This window comes from Mus musculus, chromosome 5, assembly GCF_000001635.26.
Source record: "Mus musculus strain C57BL/6J chromosome 5, GRCm38.p6 C57BL/6J".
NCBI classification, from domain to species: domain Eukaryota; kingdom Metazoa; phylum Chordata; class Mammalia; order Rodentia; family Muridae; genus Mus; species Mus musculus.
The window spans coordinates 29,701,960-29,720,216 of NC_000071.6; the positions used below are offsets into that span (position 1 = coordinate 29,701,960).

At 45.1% G+C, this 18,257-nt stretch overlaps 1 pseudogene; it reads right to left on the bottom strand.

The window, feature by feature from the left end:
• Window positions 1-17,294: 17,294 nt before the first annotated feature.
• Window positions 17,295-17,827, bottom strand: Gm43117 (annotated as a pseudogene).
• Between the last annotated feature and the right edge of the window lie 430 nt (window positions 17,828-18,257).

Here is an 18,257-nt window from a genome sequence, read left to right on the forward strand (position 1 = left end):
GGGAGTGGTGGGTCATACCTTTAATCCCAGCACTCAGGCAGCAGAAGCAGGTGAATCTCTAAGTTCAAGGATAGCCTGGGACACACAGAAAAACCCTGTCTCTAAATAAATTAATAAATAATCCTTCCCCTTTACTATATTGATTTATACAGAGATGAGTCTTGAGGACCCTGCAGTACTGCACCAGTGCAGTGCGTCAGTCAGAGAGGACAGGTCATAGAGGAGCTTAGGGGAAAAGTTAAGACTGTAATTTTACTGCCTGGTACAGTGTCTCATGCCTATAATCCCAACAGTTCTGGGGTGACATTTACCCAATAGAGAGAAAGGAGAGAGCAGCTGAGGCTTTTGGGGAAATGAAAACAGTGTCTTTAGTAGAAAGATGTGCCACATGGGTGTAGAGAGATACCCAGTGCAGCAAGTCAGAGCCAAGAGATACAAGAGGATGTCTAGGCACGTACTATTAGAAACCAGATGCTCCCCTGGCCCCTGCCCACCATTAGCAGCTCAGTGGAAGCAGCCAAAACCAAATGCAACACATCTCCACTATCATCAGGAGTTTCATATTCTCTGTATATGCATGAGATAGACCCTTTTAAAAGGGTCTGGCCACCACAGCCTGCTCTCTGTTTCCTGGTCTCTCTGTCTCTCAAGTCTTGGTCTCTCTGTTTCTGCCCCCCCCCCCACACACACACACCCTCATCCAGAGGCATCCTTTGCATACAGACTACCCTCAATAAATCTCTCCTGTGAGATCTGCTGCCTTGAGTGACTTTTCAGTATATCCTGGCCCAGACCTGCAAAGGTACTCCAAGGTTTTCATGTTTTTATACTTGATATTTCTTACATGTGAATGGGCAGGTATGCACAGGCATGAGTGTGGGGATATAAGTGTGTGTGTGTGTTCAGGCATGATAGTGATAAGGATATGTATATGTATGTCCTGTTGTGGGTTCACAGGGCTCTACAGCACAGCTGACCAGTCCATACATGGGGAAGCCATTTGCAGGTCCCAGAGGGAACATAAGGCTCCCATGTCTACACTGGTGTTAAAGCTTCCACGGTTAACCCTTAAGTCCATCATCTGTCTTTCCAGGTGTCCTCAGAAGGGCCATTGGCAGCATAGATGGCAATGTCATGAGGAAGTGCTAAGGGCATAGATGGCTGCTGGGGACAGAGCTGTAGCTCACTGGGGCTGTGAGAGTTCAAGAAGTGCTCTGCCTTGCCTGGTACACATGCTAGCTAGTCCAGGCTGGAGGCTATACAGGGCTCTATTTGACTCATCCTTCACAGGCAGGCAGGGTGTGGTTGCTCATAAGGATTCTCAGACCTACCCCACAAAGCCATTCTAGGCTGACGGAGGTGCCTCAGGGTATTTACCTAGACTGACATCAGCCAAGATGATCCATAAAGAATGAATCTCTTCTAGGAAGGTCAAGGGCCTCAAAGTTGGCCTTCTTTCCTCATGGGTTGTAAGTCCTTAAGCCTACTAACCCTTGATTAGGCACAGAAGGGTACCACACGTACTATATTCTGACTGTTTGAGTGCACTGCATCAAGGCCAAGTGGATTCTGGGAGAAGTGGCTGCTGGGCAAAGGAAAGCAAATACCCCATCCTGCCTAGCAATCTATTTGAAGCTCATATTCTATGGCTATATGTGATGTCTCCTCACATAAGCATTGGCCCTCATGGACCCTCAGTCCAATTCAGGAAATCTCTAGGGAGGCTCTCCTTTAGGAGAAGAAACTTCTTTTTGTTTTTTTGTTTTTTTCGAGACAGGGTTTCTCTGTGTAGCCCTGGCTGTCCTCGAACTCAGAAATCTGCCTGCCTCTGCCTCCCAAGTGCTGGGATTAAAGGCGTGCACCACCACGCCTGGCAGAGAAGAAACTTCTTAAGAATGCAGGGCTTTCTGGTCCTCAGGGTGAATATGCTACTCACAATGGGGAAGGCCTAGGTAGAAGCTGAAATCAGCCCTGTATCTGACAGATGTGCCTTTATGTGACTTGGTCACCCATTCATTTATTTACCACTGATCCATGTGCTGGGCATCTAATTGTGTACAGTACAGTGCCTACTGACAGCCAAGATCAGATTTAGCCTCTGGTACAGGAGACAGTGTTAGTATAGGTGATTCCCCTGGCTTGATCTCAGAGACCTAGCAACTGCTTATATTATCACCTACCATGGCCAGGTGTGTGCTGGGGATGAAAGAACCACCAGCTACCCCCGCTCTCCCTGCTCCCAGCTGTATGTCTGTCTGCACGTCCACTTACATGCCTCTATCTCTGTCCTAGATCCCCCTTCCCTCAATAAATCACCTTTACACACGATCTGTTGCACGGTGTAACTTTTTAGCAGTACAAGTTGTCATGGGCCCATGGGGCATATTTTTTTTTGTCATAACAGTGCTGAGCCAAGCTCCACAGGACACCTCAGTCATTCCACAAAGAGTGCCACAAAAGCCAGGTGTGATTGCACATGCCATTGGTCTCAGCACTCTGGCTAGCCAGTCAGACGTTCAAGGATAAGCTCGCTAGTAAGAATTAGCAAGTCTGGGGTTTATAAACTCTTGTTTCAAAAACCAAAATATTTATTTTTTAAAAATATGATTTGAGGGCTGGTGAGATGGCTCAGCAGGTAAGAGCACCCGACTGCTCTTCTGAAGGTCCAGAGTTCAAATCCCAGCAACCACATGGTGGCTCACAACCATCGGTAACGGTAACGAGATCCCTCTTCTGGAGTGTCTGAAGACAGCTACAGTGTACTTACATATAATAAATAATAAATCTTTAAAAAAAAATATGATTTGAGGCCGGGCAGTGGTGGTGCACGCCTTTAATCCCAGCACATGGGGGGCAGAGAAAGGCGGATTTCTGAGTTCGAGGCCAGCCTGGTCCACAAAGTGAGTTCAGGACAGCCAGGGCTACACAGAGAAACCCTGTCTCGAAAAAAAACAAAAACAAAAAAAATATGATTTGAGCTGGGCATGGTAGTGCACACCTTTAATCCCAGCACTTGGAAGGCAGAGGCAGGCAAATTTCTGAGTTCGAGGCCAGCCTGGTCTACAAAGTGAGTTCCAGGACAGCCAGGGCTATACAGAGAAAACCTGTCTTGGAAAAACCAAATATATATATATGATTTGGGGGCTGGAGAGATGGCTCAGTGTTTAAGAGCACTGACTGCTCTTTCAGAGGTCCTGAGTTCAGTTCCCAGCAACCATATGGTGGCTCACAACCATCTGTAATGGGATCTGATGCCCTCTTCTCCTGTGTGTCTGAAGATAGCTACAGTGTACTTATATACATAAAATAAATAAATGATTCTTTTAAAAATATATATGATTTGAGCCAAGCATTGGTGGCACAAACCTTTAATCCCAGCATTTTAATCCCACAGTTAGAGAGATAGAGAGATAGATGGATAGGTAGATAGATGGATGGATAGGTAGATAGATAGATAGATAGATAGATAGATAGATAGATAGATAGATAGATAGGGCTGGAGATGGAGAGATGGCTGAGCAGTTTAGAGCACTAGCTGTTAGCTGTTCTGGTAGAGGATCAAAGTTCAGTTTACAGTATCCACATTGAATCTGGCACCTTTTTCTCACCATCTTGAGCACTGACTGTATATGGTAAACAGATAGATAAAAGCACCTATACATATTAAGTAAAATGAAATAATAAAAAATAAAATATGAGCTAAAGAGATGGCTGAGCAGTTAAGAACACTGGTTGCTCTTCCATCTGCTCTGGATTGATTCCCAACACTAAGATACCATCAGACAATCATTAGTAACTCCAGTTCCCAGGGAATCAGACACCTTCTTTTGTCCTCCAGTGGCCACTGCATGGATATACATACAGGCAAAAACACCCACACACATAAAATAAAATAATGGTGACTCACAAACATCTGTAATGGGATCTGATGCCCTCTTCTGGGGTGTCTGAAGACAGCTACAGTGTACTCATATAAATAAAATAAATAAATCTTTAAAAAAATACAATAAAAAATGAATAGAGTCAGTATAGTGCTGCACGCCTTTAGTCCTAGCGCTTGAAAGGAAGAAATTATTGCATCTCTGTGAGTTTGAAACCAGCCTAGTCTACATAGAGAGTTTTGGGACAGATAGAGCTACACAGAGAAACCCTGTCTCAAACAACAAACAAACAAACGAACAAACAAATAATATTTGGGGTAAACTCTGAAAAAAGAGGGGAAGCTAACTAGTGGTGGGTCAGATAGGGAGGGGTCCCAGATGACAGACACACTTGTCCCAAGGAACAGACACTCAGAAAGAAGGACAGGAGGCCTGGGTGGGTGAGCAAGGCATCTGCTTGCTTTGAGGTTGACTGCCTGACAAAGTAGAATGTGGTATTTTAAGCCGGAGATTTCTGGGGCTGGAAATACAGCTTGGTAGAACATTTGCCTAGCATACACGAACCCTGGCATCATTCTCCAGCACTGTATAAACCAGGCATAGTGGCTCAGACCTGTAATGCAGTATAGACCCTACCTCAAAAAAAGAAAGAATAGAAAAGTGGGGCCCAGTCTTGCATTATGGTAACCCCTCTTTCAGAGTCCAGCTCCAGACAAAGCCCACCTACAGCACCACGAGCTAGGGAGCCACATCCCAGTTCACAAAGGGAGAGGCCCAGGCAACAGGAGCCTCTCACCCTGGACATGTTCAGCCAGGAACTGTCAAAAGTCACATGATCCTGTCTTCAGGCTAACAGCTAGAACCTTTCCAGCTCTGAGACCCACGGTGGGTGTTCAGATGTTAGCTTTCCTGTATACAGAGGAACCCTTGGCAGGAACCCTTCCCAGGCCTGATAGACTCCGAGTCACCAGGGCCCAGTCACTCTGGAGGCTGATGTCATCGGATCCAGGACTTGCTGGATCCCAATCCCAGCAATAGAGGCCCCCATCATGAAGTTGTTCTGACATTGCTGTTGGTCACTCAAAACTGTCCTTGCATCTCACTCCCCCTTGGAAGAACCTGGAGATGTGCGATTCTTTCTATCCCTCCTCTGGATGAGTTACTTATCACGAGGCTGCACTCCATTTCCAGCCTTCATGCTGGTAGCAAGACTTCCTCCACCTCACCCCCATTCCACTCACCTACCAGCATGCACTACCACCCCAGGGCCTAGCTCCAGACTCTCCAGAGATTTCAGGAGAAATTTGCTGGTCTGAAAACAAAGGTGCCAGCTCCTGGAGAAACCCCCAAAGGCTTGGCTGATGAAACTCTTCCCAGTAGTCCCACTGTGGCAACAAGCAGTCTGCTAAGATCATCAGATTCCAGGGCAAGAATGGGTTGCCATTAGGAGATACCTAGCCAGCAGAGGCCACATGGCAGGATGGGTGGCTACATGTGGTCTATGACCCAGTTGGCCTTGCGAGGTCATTGATTCACAATTGTTAGTCTATGTAAATCTCCCATCATTTGAGTATGAAAACCATGTTTTAACATTTGTCATAGTTAGCCTTGTCAACTTGGCACAGCCTCAAGTCATCTGAGAGAAGTCTTAGCCGAAGAATTACTTAGATCAGACTGGCCTGTGGCCACGTTGAGAAACTATTTTGATTAGTAAATGATATAAGAGGACCCAGCGCATTGTGGGAAGTATCAACCCTAGGCAAGAGGTCCTGGGCTATGTAAGAAAGCCTATAAGTGATTAAGCCAGAAAACTATTCCTCCATGATTTCTGCTTCAGGTTTCCGCCTTGAGTTCCTGCTCTGAATTCCCTCAGAGGTAGACTATCACCTGGACCTGTAGGTCAGGTGAAACCTTTTCTCCTCTAAGTAGCTTTGTGTTACAGTATGTTTTATTACAGTAACAGAGATGAAACTAGAATAACATTAAAAATTATTAAAAGGAGCTGGAAAGATGTCTCATTGGTTAAGAGCACTGGCTGTTCTTTCAGAGGACCTCTCCACTTACCCTAAACTTCAGTGACTAGACCCACCTAGACCCTGCCAAACATCCTTGGCCACCTGCCTATAGTGGAGGCCACAGGCCTCGGCTCCCACTGAGACCTCACACGGTTGCTGCATTCTTCTTCCTCCAAAGCATGGCAGAAAGACTTCTCTCCTTCCTCAGATCTGCCTTTTTCTCTTGGGACCTGAAAATCCTGCCTGTACCTCCTGCCCAACAATTATTCCCTGGCTTTTATTACTGACAAATCAAGAACCAATTATGGAACAAGACCTTAGCATCAGAACCACTCCCTTCACTAAACATTCCATGTCATACATTTGGAGACACTTATTATTCACCCACAGTCAAAGTTTGCGATGTGTGTGAGTCTGCAAAGCCAAGGTGAGTCAGCTGTGGGTCTTGGAGACTGCTGTTCCAGTGAGGGGGGTCTATCTTCCTGGTACTGCTGTGCGTGCTGAACCCAGACAGCCCAGGGGGGCAGCAGAGTCTTCGTTAGCTGTAAACAAGCCTCTGAAACCGGATCCTCTAAAAGTTATATTGATGTTCCAGTCCCACGTGGGAAATAGGGCTGTTGCAGAGTAGGCAGTTAAGATGAGGTCATGCTGGATTAGGGTGGCCCTGAGTACAATGACTGCTTTTCTTCTAAGCAGAGGGAAAGCTGAGGTGTGGCCCATCCGTGGAATGTTTGTCCAGCACACTTGAGGGCTCTGACCCTAGCTGTATCAATGTGTTAGTTACTTTCTATTGCTGTGATAAAATACCAGGACCAGGGCTGGAGAGGTCCTGAAACACCATGACCAGGCTCACAATGGTTAAAAGCACTTACTATTTGTTCAAGTAACCTGAGTTCAGTTCCCGGCACCCATGCTCACAGTTCACAGTCCCCTATAAATCTAGCTCAAGGGGATGGGATAGCCTTTTCTGGTTTCTGTGGGTATATGAACACAGATACACACATACATACTTACATACATACATACATACATACATACATACATACATACAGTGGTGGTGCACACCTTTAATCCCAGCACTTGGGAGGCAGAGGCAGGCAGATTTCTGGGTTTGAGGCCAGCCTGGTCTACAGAGTGAGTTCTAGAACAGCCAGGGCTACACAGAGAAACCCTGTCTCAAAAAACAAAACAAAACAAAACAAAACAAAACAAAAAGACCAACAACAAAAATTTTTGTCTTAAATGACCAGAACCAATTTAAGGAAGAAGAAATTTATCTGAGATGGAGAGTTCATGATGGTGGGGGACATATGGGAGCTGACAGCTAAAGCATGAAGCTAAGAGGTAACACCTAGGGGCTGGAGAGATGGCTCAGCACTGGCTGTTTTTCCAGAGGTCCTGAGTTCAATTCCCAGCAACCACATGATGGTTCACAACCATCTGTAATAGGATCTGATGCCCTCTTATTGTGTGTCTGGAGACATCTATAGTGTATGCATTCATATACATTAAATTAATTAATTAATTAAAAAAAAAGAGGTAACACCTAAACCCACACACAGAAGACAGAGAAAGCAAACTGGAGTAGGGCTGGCTATGAACTCTCAAAACTGACCACCAGTGACTGACTTCCTCTGATAAGGCTCCAACTCCTAAGGTTTCATAATCTCCCAAAATAGTGTCACCAATGGAGGACCAACCATTTAAATACGTGAGCCTATGAGGGACATTTCTTGTTAAACACCTGAATGAATGACTGAATGACTATGATAGGAAAAGAAGCTGTGAGGGCCATCTGGCTGTCATCTGTCATTCTATTGATGGTGAGAGGCGATTTGCTGATTTGACTGGCTAGACCTGTCTCCCTAGCTCACTTCATTTAGGTCCCCCTCAAAGCTGTTGATTAGTGGAAGATGGTGACCTTCCTCAATAAGGGAGAAGTAATCTTTGGTCAAGAGCGGTCAAAAGTATGTGATTGGCTGCACCTCCCTGATAGAACATCCAGACCAGCTCTCAAGGAAACAGGCTGTGTGACAAGTTGTTTGGAGAGAGGTATGTTTACTCCAGGGACATCAGTACTTATGCCTGAAGCAGGCCTGAGACAGACCGTCCTCTGGAAGGAATCGCCTGATGATACTTGGTTTCAAATGTCACCTTCTGAAGTGATGACAGACCATATTTCTTTACGGTAAGCCTCATGAGTGGGTCTTTTGCAGCCCAAGAAAACTAAAACAATTTTGTGCATTTTTAAAAAATAATTATGGGCAAATACACCCACTCTCCTTTCTTGAAAACAACAGGATTATTACAAGGAAGAACAGCCCCCACTGGAATCAGTACCCAGACACCAAATTCTCAGCACAAAGGAGATGTATTACCCTGGATAAGCCAGCAGAGTGTGTGTGTGTGTGTGTGTGTGTGTGTGTGTGTGTGTTGGGGGAGGGGTGCAGCAGAAGCAAGCAAGAAAAGTAAGAGAGAAGGTGTTTCTGCAGGATGGGTTTTTAAGGGGAAAAGAGGGAGTCTATAATAGGATGAATTGGCAAATTCCGACTGGACATATTAGTCAAACAATGAATTTCGATTGTTGGACGCCGATGTTTTGTCTCAGAAATGAGTAAGTAGCCAAATAAGGGAATAGACCTGAGGAGCTAGCTTAAGGAATGTAGCAGTTTGCAAGATGGAAGAGGGAAAGGAGTTAAAGGGCAACACCTATAGCATTGTTTGCTGTTCTCCAGCCAGCTAGAGCCCTTCAGGCATGTCATAGCCAGGTCTATGGACCCCCGAGGCTCACTTCCAACTCCCTAGTTATTACTATAGTTTGTTGGCTTGTTTGCCTTGAATGCACAACGTGCTAGGACAGATCCCCATCACTGCATAAACCAGATGTGGGATGGTACATGCCTATAATCCCAGTACCAGAGAAAGAGAGGAAAAAGAACTGAAAGCTGAAGGCCATTCTCAGCTCTATAGCAGGCTTGAGGCCAGCCTCAGCTACTTGAAATCTTGACTCACAAAAAACCCAGTCAAGATGGATAAATGAAAATATAACAAAGTGATTCGTCATCTAGTCAAGTGACTAGAGAAAAACACCAGGTACTATGGCAATGTTTGGATAGTTAACAAAACCACAAGAAACAAAACCCAGGGGCTGGAGAGATGGCTCAGAGGCTAAGAGCATTGACTGCTCTTCCTGAATTCAATTCCCAGCAACCACATGGTGGCTCACAACCATCTGTAATGTGATCTGGTACCCTCTTCTGGCATGCAGGCTTATATGTAGGCAGAACACTGTATACATAATAAATAAATAAATGTTTAAGAAAGAAAGAGGGGGCTGGTGAGATGGCTCAGTGGGTAAGAGCACCCAACTGCTCTTCTGAAGGTCAGGAGTTCAAATCCCAGCAACCACATGGTGGCTCACAACCATCCATAAGGAGATCTGACTCCTCTTCTGGAGTGTCTGAAGACAGCTACAGTGTACTTACATGTAATAAATAAATAAATCGAAAGAAAGAAAGAAAGAAAGAAAGAAAGAAAGAAAGAAAGAAAGAAAGAAAGAAAGAAAGAGGGCTGGAGAGATGGCTCAGCAGTTAAGAGCACGGGCACTGACTGCTCTTCTAGAGGTCCTGAGTTCAAATCTCAGCAACCACGTGGTGGCTCACAACCATAATGTAATGGGATCCGATGCTCTCTTCTGGTGTGTCTGAAAATAGCTATAGTGTACTCACATACATAAAATAGTAAATAAATCAAAGGGAGAGAGAGAGAGAGAGAGAGAGAGAGAGAGAGAGAGAGAGAGAGAGAAAGGACATGGTGCCCCACACTCCCACACCTTTAATCCCAAAACTGTAGAGGCAGAGATAGAACAATCTCTGTGAGTTTGAGACCACCTTGGTCTACATAGTAAGTTCCTGGCCAACCAGAGTTATATGATGAGACCCTATCTTTAGAGCAGGGTGGGAAGGGATGAGTCAGAGGCCACAGCTGAATATCTTACAGAGAAGAGAGCTAAGACTGTTAGTCAGTGAAAGAATCCTCACATGTGCTAAGTCATACCCAGCACAAAAAATAAAAGGGGATGGGAAGAGAGAATTCAAAATCCTTGAGGCTTTTAATTCCATGCAGCATCTAAAGTGTATTTTTTAGATTTATGGCAAGTATTTTTTTATGAGTGTTTTGCCTGCATGCATGTATGGGTACCATGTGTGAAATGCTCATAGAGCCCAGAAGAGGGAGTTGGGTCCCTGGTGTGGGCTGGGGGGGTGAAGGTGGGGATGGCGAGGGCAGAGTGTCTCTGTGTTTTTCCAAAAGGAAGCAAGAAGACAGTTTGTTACAACACAACTTAATAGTGTTGCTTCGAACACTTCTTTGTCTTCCAGGTGCCTAAAGTCTGACACTGAGTGATTTCTTTTAGGCATATTTAAGTACAGCACTATTTGGTGAAAACCATCTGGTGATAATTAACTCAATCTCATGTGCACAACAAAACATAGATTCTATAGATCGACGGAGAAAAACAAGTTCATGATAAGAGTCTGAAGCTAGAATGTCTCCAGGCCACACAGCACTAGAAAGCAAGTCCACTCCAGCTTTCTGGGTAGAAAACAAGTTTTACATTCTTTCCCTTGAAGGAACAACCCCTTGTGCTCAATATTCCAGGTTTCCATAGTGGCTGCCTGTTTGTAAGCACAAAGACCTCTGTGCCCCCTACACTCTGGAACTGGAGTTGCATATGGTTAACTGCCCTGTGGGTGTTGGGAACCAAACGTGGATCCACTGCAAAAGCTGCCAGTATTTTTAACTGCCAAGCCATCGCTCCAACCCCAGCTTAGAGCATCTATTCTGCTCTTCCACCGAGCCTAGATTGTCTAGCACACATGAGGGTATATAACCTGACCACATGACCACTTCAAGGTAGGGTTAAGGGTAAGGTTTGTGTAAATATGAGAAAGTAGACTTTAACAGCAGACTAGACATAGCCAGTAATATCCAAAAGAGAGGAGAGAATAGCAAGAAATAGAAAACAGAGGCAATAAAGTGAAAGACGCAGGAGGAGAGAACAGAGAGAAAAACATGGGAATAGCAGCATTGTAAGGATGATAGCTGAGGAGAGGGAAGCCCGTGAGCATGAGGGAGTATAAGGTAGTGGAGGAGGTGAAAAGAGACAGGGTGCTAGCATGGACTTTGAAATGTATAACAGGTATCTGTGATACTGAGGGAACCTAGAGAGCAGCCTGGCCTTTGACATGCTAATAGGCATCAGAGGTCACCAATTGTGGTAGTTTGAATAGGCATGGTCTAAATAGGCTCATGGATTTGAATGCTTGCTAATTATGAAGTGGCACTATTAAAGAGAGATTAGAAGGTGTGGCTTTTTTGGAGGAAGTATGTCACTGGGGGTAGGCTTTGGGGCTTTTTTTTAATCTTTTTTTTTAAGATTTATTTATTATTATATGTAAAAATACACTGTAGCTGTCTTCAGACACTCCAGAAGAGGGAGTCAGATCTTGTTACGGATGGTTGTGAGCCACCATGTGGTTGCTGGGATTTGAACTCTGGACCTTTGGAAGAACAGTCGGGTGCTCTTACCCACTGAGCCATCTCACCAGCCCAGGGCTTCTTTTTTTTAGAGGAAGTTGAGACAGGGTTTCTCTGTGTAACCCTGGCTGTTCTGGAACTCGATCTGTAGATCAAGCTGGCCTTGAACTTAGAGATCACCCTGCCTCTGTCTTGTGTCTTGTGACCACCATCGCCCATACCACCATGGCCCAGTTTCTTTTTTTCTTTTTTTTTTTTTTTTTTTTTTTGGGTTTTCGAGACAGGGTTTCTCTGTATAGTCTTGGCTGTCCTGGAACTCACTTTGTAGACCAGGCTGGCCTCGAACTCAGAAATCCGCCTGTCTCTGCCTCCCAAGTGCTGGGATTAAAGGCGTGCGCCACCACCGCCCGGCTCATGGCCCAGTTTCTAAGGCTCAAGCCAGGCTCAGACTCTCTCTTTTCTCTGCTGCCTGCAGATAGATCTGGATGTAGAATTCCATGTCTGCCTAAGTGCTGCCATGCTCCCTGCCACGAGGATTGTGGGTCTCCTTCTGCCCAGGGTCATTGGCCACCAGCCCACAAGGACAAAGGGAGCACACTCAACTAACGGGGTTTAGAAAAGCTAGACAGGGTTTAGTGAGCTTGAATGGAAATAATGACATTTCAGGATCAGCTTTCAAGAGACAGATCAACTTTATACAGGTGACTCAAGGGTAATATTGAAGGGCTATCAATATCCAGGGTAAGCAAACGTCACTGGTGAAAGGCTAGAGTACCTAGATGCCTCATTAGCATGGGGAGGCAGTCCCAGAATTCAGGTGCTTCCAATACAATCTCACCTAGGTTATGTGACATTCTGCTGGTAGCGGTTGGAAAGATTTCAGGCTTCTCACATAATTTCAGAGAAAGAGAAGTCCCACTGGTAAAAGTAGTCCGTCATTTTGCACCAAGCTCAGGGATTCTGGGTAGTGGCAGACTCAGATCTTAGTTAGCAGGGCTCAGCATAGGATAATGAACTTAACCTCTGAAACCGTGAGCAAGCCCCAATTAAACGCTTTCTTTATAAGTTACTATGATTGTGGCTTCTTTTCCCAGCAATAGAAGAGACTGAGGCACCACATGTCCCTTCTCTTCTGCTAGGGGTAAGGGAAATGATTCTTTTTTTTCTAAAGACTTTCTTATTTATTATATATAGGTACATGGTAGCTGTCTTCAGACACTCCAGAAAAGGGCATCAGATCTTATTACGGGTGGTTGTGAGCCACTGCTTTTATGTGGTGTGTGTAAGGGGCCTTCTGTTTTTCTGGGGCCTTAGGTGGATTTATAGGTCTGGTTTCTTTTTCCTTTTTCCTTATATATATATATATCCATGTGTCCCTGTGTTCCAGATATACTTTGGTAAGTATGTATGTGATAAAACTTTGCATGAAGCCCGGCAGTGGTAGCGCACGCCTTTAGTCCCAGCACTTGGGAGACAGAGGCAGGCAGATATCTGAGTTCGAGGCCAGCCTGGTCTACAGAGTGAGTTCCAGGACAGCCCGGGCTACACAGAGAAACCCTGTGTCTTAGTCAGGGTTTCTATCTCTGCACAAGCATCATGACCAAGAAGCAGTTGGGGAGGAAAGGGTTTATTCAGCTTATACTTCCATATTGCTATTCATCACCAAGGAAGTCAGGACTGGAACTCAAGCAGGTCAGAAAGCAGGAGCTGATGCAGAAGCCATGGAGGGATGTTCTTTACTGGCTTGCCTCCCCTGGCTTGCTCAGCCTGCTCTCTTATAGAACCAAGACTACCAGCCCAGAGATGGTACCACCCACAAGGGGACCTCCCACCTGGATCACTAATTGAGAATATGCCTTACAGCTGGACCTCATGGAGGCATTTCCTCAACTGAAGCTCCTTTCTCTGTGATAACTCCAGCTGTGTCAAGTTGACACAAAACTAGCCAGTACACCAAGTATTAAGAGATTGAAGCAACAGATGAGAAGAACTGGATAAGGAAGCCTCTGCTTGTATCCTCTTGAGGAGAAAAGGCCTGGTAGAGCCTACAGGCTTACCCTAAGGTCTTCACACCACTGTACTTCTAAAGCAAACTCTGCCCTGATCTGCTCACCAGGCACCTTACTAAGTCTTAAATTAAGAGGAGCCAGGCTTCGGGGGAATCCTAACAACAGCCAGTTTCAGGGCTGGTGTAGCCCAGCAGAACCCCTTGTCTATCATTCAGGGAACCCTTGAATGTGTCTTCAGTCTGACCAAAACAAAAGTGACTGCAGGCATGTACCTACTAGCCACTTCTGAGTCCAGAATTGTGGGATTGAGGACATGGGGCTGTGTTCCCTAAGGGTCCTTCCTGCTTGCCTGCAGATAGGCATGTGACAGTTCTGGGTGTTCTTCAAAGTGCAAATGCCTAGCTTCAAAGACTTCATATTGATCCAGGACTACCCCTGTCTCCACTTGTCTTTTGGGAGACACCATTCAGCCTTTGTTACCAGCCTGTGGAATGTCCTGAAGATGTCTCTGACTACCAGACAGAGGGACTTCCAGAAGACTTCTCATACTGGCTGGGGGAGTACTGCCCATGAAAGAAAGATGAAATTTCAATACCTGTAAGTCATATAAAGTACTCAGAAATTGCTGGTTGTTTGTGAGCTAGAGGCTGCCTGGGGCTGAGAAAAAAGAAAAACAAACCTGGGTATGCCCTGTTGTTAAAACATTCCTGGGAACATCTTGACCATAAGATAAAGAGGAATGTGAGGACATAACATATCTGAACTGAGTCAACAACTCACAGAACTCTGACACCCTGCACATACATGTAAATTTTCTGCTGATGTTTGAATAAGCCAATAGTGTGTCGCTATGCTGAATTCCACACCCCTAAGCCCCTTACCCCATAAAACCCCCTAGCTTTCGAGCCTCGTGGCCGACATCCGTTATCTCCTGTGTGGGATGCATGTCGGTCCGGAGCTCCCTAATTAAACGTTCTCATGTAATTACATCAAAAGATGGTCCTTTGTGATTTTTTGGGTGTACACCGAATAGGGAATTGGGTGGCGGTTTCCCCACTAGGTCACTCACTGCTCCTTGAATCTTGGGCTTAGGCTAAAGGAGGTGTCTGTAGCTGTTATTCACCTTCTGGGGGCAGATGAGTCCTATATCAGGCCAGAACAGTCTTGGGATCAGCAGTATGTCCTTTCACCTACTCTATCCCCCTCTCGTGTGTGTGTTTGTGTGTGCGTGTGTGTGCACATGTGTATGTGTGTGTTCTGCTGCACCCACATGAACACCCAAGAACAAGCATCCCCTCACTCCTTTCGTCTAGACCACACTTCAACCTTGCTCCTCAGGTTGACACTCAGTCTCATGTTGCCTTATGTTATGCCTCATGTTGCCTTATGGAACCTTCCTTCAATCCAGCCGCACCCTGCACTGTTTCATCGGCCAGGGCTCTCAGTCATGGCTATTTCATCAAGCTTACTTCTCTGCGTTGCTGGTCACTGTCTGAGTAGCATGGAAGGGTCTCCAGAACCTCTTCCATCTCCTCACACCCCTTCTCTACCTACTTCTGTTTGTTTGTTTGTTTTGAGACATGGTTTCTCTGTGTAGCCCTGACTGTCCTGGAACTCACACTGTAGACCAGGCTGGCCTCGAACTCAGAAATCTGCCTCCCTCTAGTATTGACTTGTTTGTTTGGTTGGTTTTTAGATTTATTTATTATTATACATAAATTCACTGTAGCTGACTTCAGACACACCAGAAGAGGGCATCAGATCCTCCCTAGTGCTGGGATTAAAGGGTTGTGCCACCACTGTGTGGTTTTTTGTTTGTTTGGTTTTTGTTTTTTTGAGACAGGGTTTCTCTATGTAGCCCTGGCTGTCCTGGAACTCATTTTGTAGACCAGGCTGGCCTTGAACTCAGAAATCTGCCTGCCTCTGCCTCCCAAGTGTGCGCCACCATGACCGGCTTCACTGTGTGTTTTTTTTTTCTTTTCTTTTTTTTTTGATTTATTATATGTAAGTACACTGTAGCTGTCTTCAGACACACCAGAAGAGGACGTCAGATCTTGTTACGGATGGTTGTAAGCCACCATGTGGTTGCTGGGACTTGAACACTGGACCTTTGGAAGAGCAGTCGGGTACTCTTACCCACTGAGCCATCTCACCAGCCCGCAAGAGGACTTTTTATTCCAAGTGCACTCTGGAGCCCACAGTCATACACCACACAAGGGTAAAGGACTGTGGCGCCCCAAGTAGCTGGTTAAGAGGGTATTTAAAGGAAGAAACCACAACTCAAGGGGGTAGGGAGGGCGTTGTTGGAAAATACCAAAAATACCAGTTAAGAGTCACGAAAAAGTTGAAAGTCTAGACAGTTTTCTATGAGCCTCTAACAGTAGCACACTTGCATAGCGGGTTCCAGTGATGGTCAGGGTGACTTTCTTTGAACGAACACTCCCCGAACCCAGGAATCAGGTGGGTGGAGGAATGTTGCTATCTGTTTTATGATAGCATGCCTTGCAGCATTGAGTCACAAAGGTCACATTCTCAAGCCTGGGCCTAAGGGCCTAGAATTTTGTTTTTACACTTTTTCAGGAGGCAGAGGCAGGCAAATTTCTGAGTTTGAGGCCAGCCTGGTCTACAGAGTGAGTTCCAGGACAGCCAGTGCTATACAGAGAAACCCTGTCTCAAAAAACAACAACAACAACAACAACAACAACAAAAAACCCATAAAATTAAGTTAAATGTAAAAAATCTTTTTGATTTTGGTGTGGATAATACATATTTGATATATTTTATACTGAAAGTATAAACTGTAAGGTGTAGCCCCACAGCTTCTGCTCTAATTAATTCTAACTGTAGAGAAGTTCATTGAGTTGTATAAACTTTAGGTCTGGTTAATTTTGGTGTGTGAATTTTTTTTATGTACCTGCAAGTTTTGCATAATAAAATTTATACAATTAAAATTATAGGGGCTGGAGAGATGGCGCAGCGGTTAAGAGCACTGACTGCTCTTCTGAAGGTCCTGAGTTCAAATCCCAGCAACCTCATGGTGGCTCACAACTATCCATAATGAGATCTGATGCCCTCTTCAGGAGTGTCTGAAGACAGCTACAGTGTACTCACATACTCACATATAATAAATAAATAAATCTTTAAAAAAATTTAAAAATTTTATATATATATATATACATATTTATAATACATACAATTCAATGAACATCTCAACAGAGTAAGCATACAGAGTAAAATGGAGCTAGATATTAAATTTTACATAATAATTTTCCTTTTTATTTTTTTAAGACAGATTTCTCTGTGCAGCCCTGGCTGTCCTAGAACTAGCTCTGTAGATGAGAACTCACAAAGATCCCTCTGTCTTGGCCTCTCAAGTGCTGGGATTAAAAGCATGTGCCACCACTGCCCAATTACACAAACTTTCCTTATCTTAATAAACTAGCCAATGCCAGGAACATAGCTCAGCCGTAGAGTGCTTACTTGTATATACTAGGTCTTTGTAAAGTTAACCTGAAAACCCAACCTGCACAAGGACCAGGTAACTTCCTGGAATACTGATAGCTGTTCTTGGAAAATAAGAAAGCTATATGGGAAATACAGTGATCATATGTTTTTGGATTTATGTCTCCTTGCCACTCACTTAGAAACTAGGGGTAGACCTGACCAGAGTCCATTTATTTGGTTAGTATTTAATTAAAACTTGCTTCAAATTTAGCTCAAAATTGTGGAACCAGTTTTTCTCTTATGAATCTCAGGATTAACACCCTGAGTTCAATCCCCAGGATTGCCAAAATTTGAAGAAAAGAAATAAAGTAGGCAATGTTGCTTCACTCTGCTTTGTCCTGAAGACTCTTCTTTTTTTCCCAGTTGATGGAAGGGGACTTTATTTGATCTCAGGGTCACTCCAGCTATGACCTCAGCTTTATTTGACCTTGTTTTGGGGGCGCAGGTTATTGGTATGGCCCCATTTCTTGCTGCAGTCGAATACACGAGGGTGCAGGCATGTGTAGTACTCGCAGCAGATCATCTTGTCACTTGTACTTCTGGGCAAGCTGACACAGGGAGGGCTCAATGATGCCACCGCGCAGTTGCAGCACCAGGTACAAGGTGGAATGGTTCTGGATGTAGTAGTCGGAAAGGGTGCGGCCATCCTCCAGTGGTTTGCCTGCGAATACCAGCCTCTGCTGGTCAAGTGGGATGCCTTCCTTGTCTTGGATCTTGACCTTGACATTCTTGATGGTGTCACTGGGCTGGACCTCAAAAGTGATGGTCTTGCCTGTCAGGGTCTTCATGAAGATCTGCATGTTGGCGTCTGCCAATTGGCCTCAGTCAGCAGTCAACTCCCAACAATGGTCAGCTGCAGATGTGAATGGAAGTCCAAGGATCTAGCAGTTGCTCAGTTCAACAAGGCAGCAGGTGAACGAGAGAGAGAGAGAGAGAGAGAGAGAGAGAGAGACAGAGAGACAGAGAGAGACAGAGACAGAGACAGAGACAGAGAGACAGAGAGACAGAGAGACAGAGAGACAGAGAGACAGAGAGACAGAGAGACAGAGAGACAGAGAGACAGAGAGACAGAGAGACAGAGAGCCAGCCTCTTTCTTCTTCTTAATCAAAGATCCAGATTTATTGAGTAGAGATCCTGGAGTGGGAGGGATGGCTCCTAGGTTCTTGTTGGCAGAGCTGGGACTGAGTCTTACCAGCAGCCATTGGCCATCTATGGATAGAGGCCTTCTCTTTCTTCCTCTTTCAAAATAACCAACATCCTTTCCAAGATATGAACACACATCTAGGGCCAAGAATCAAGAGGGCTGCTC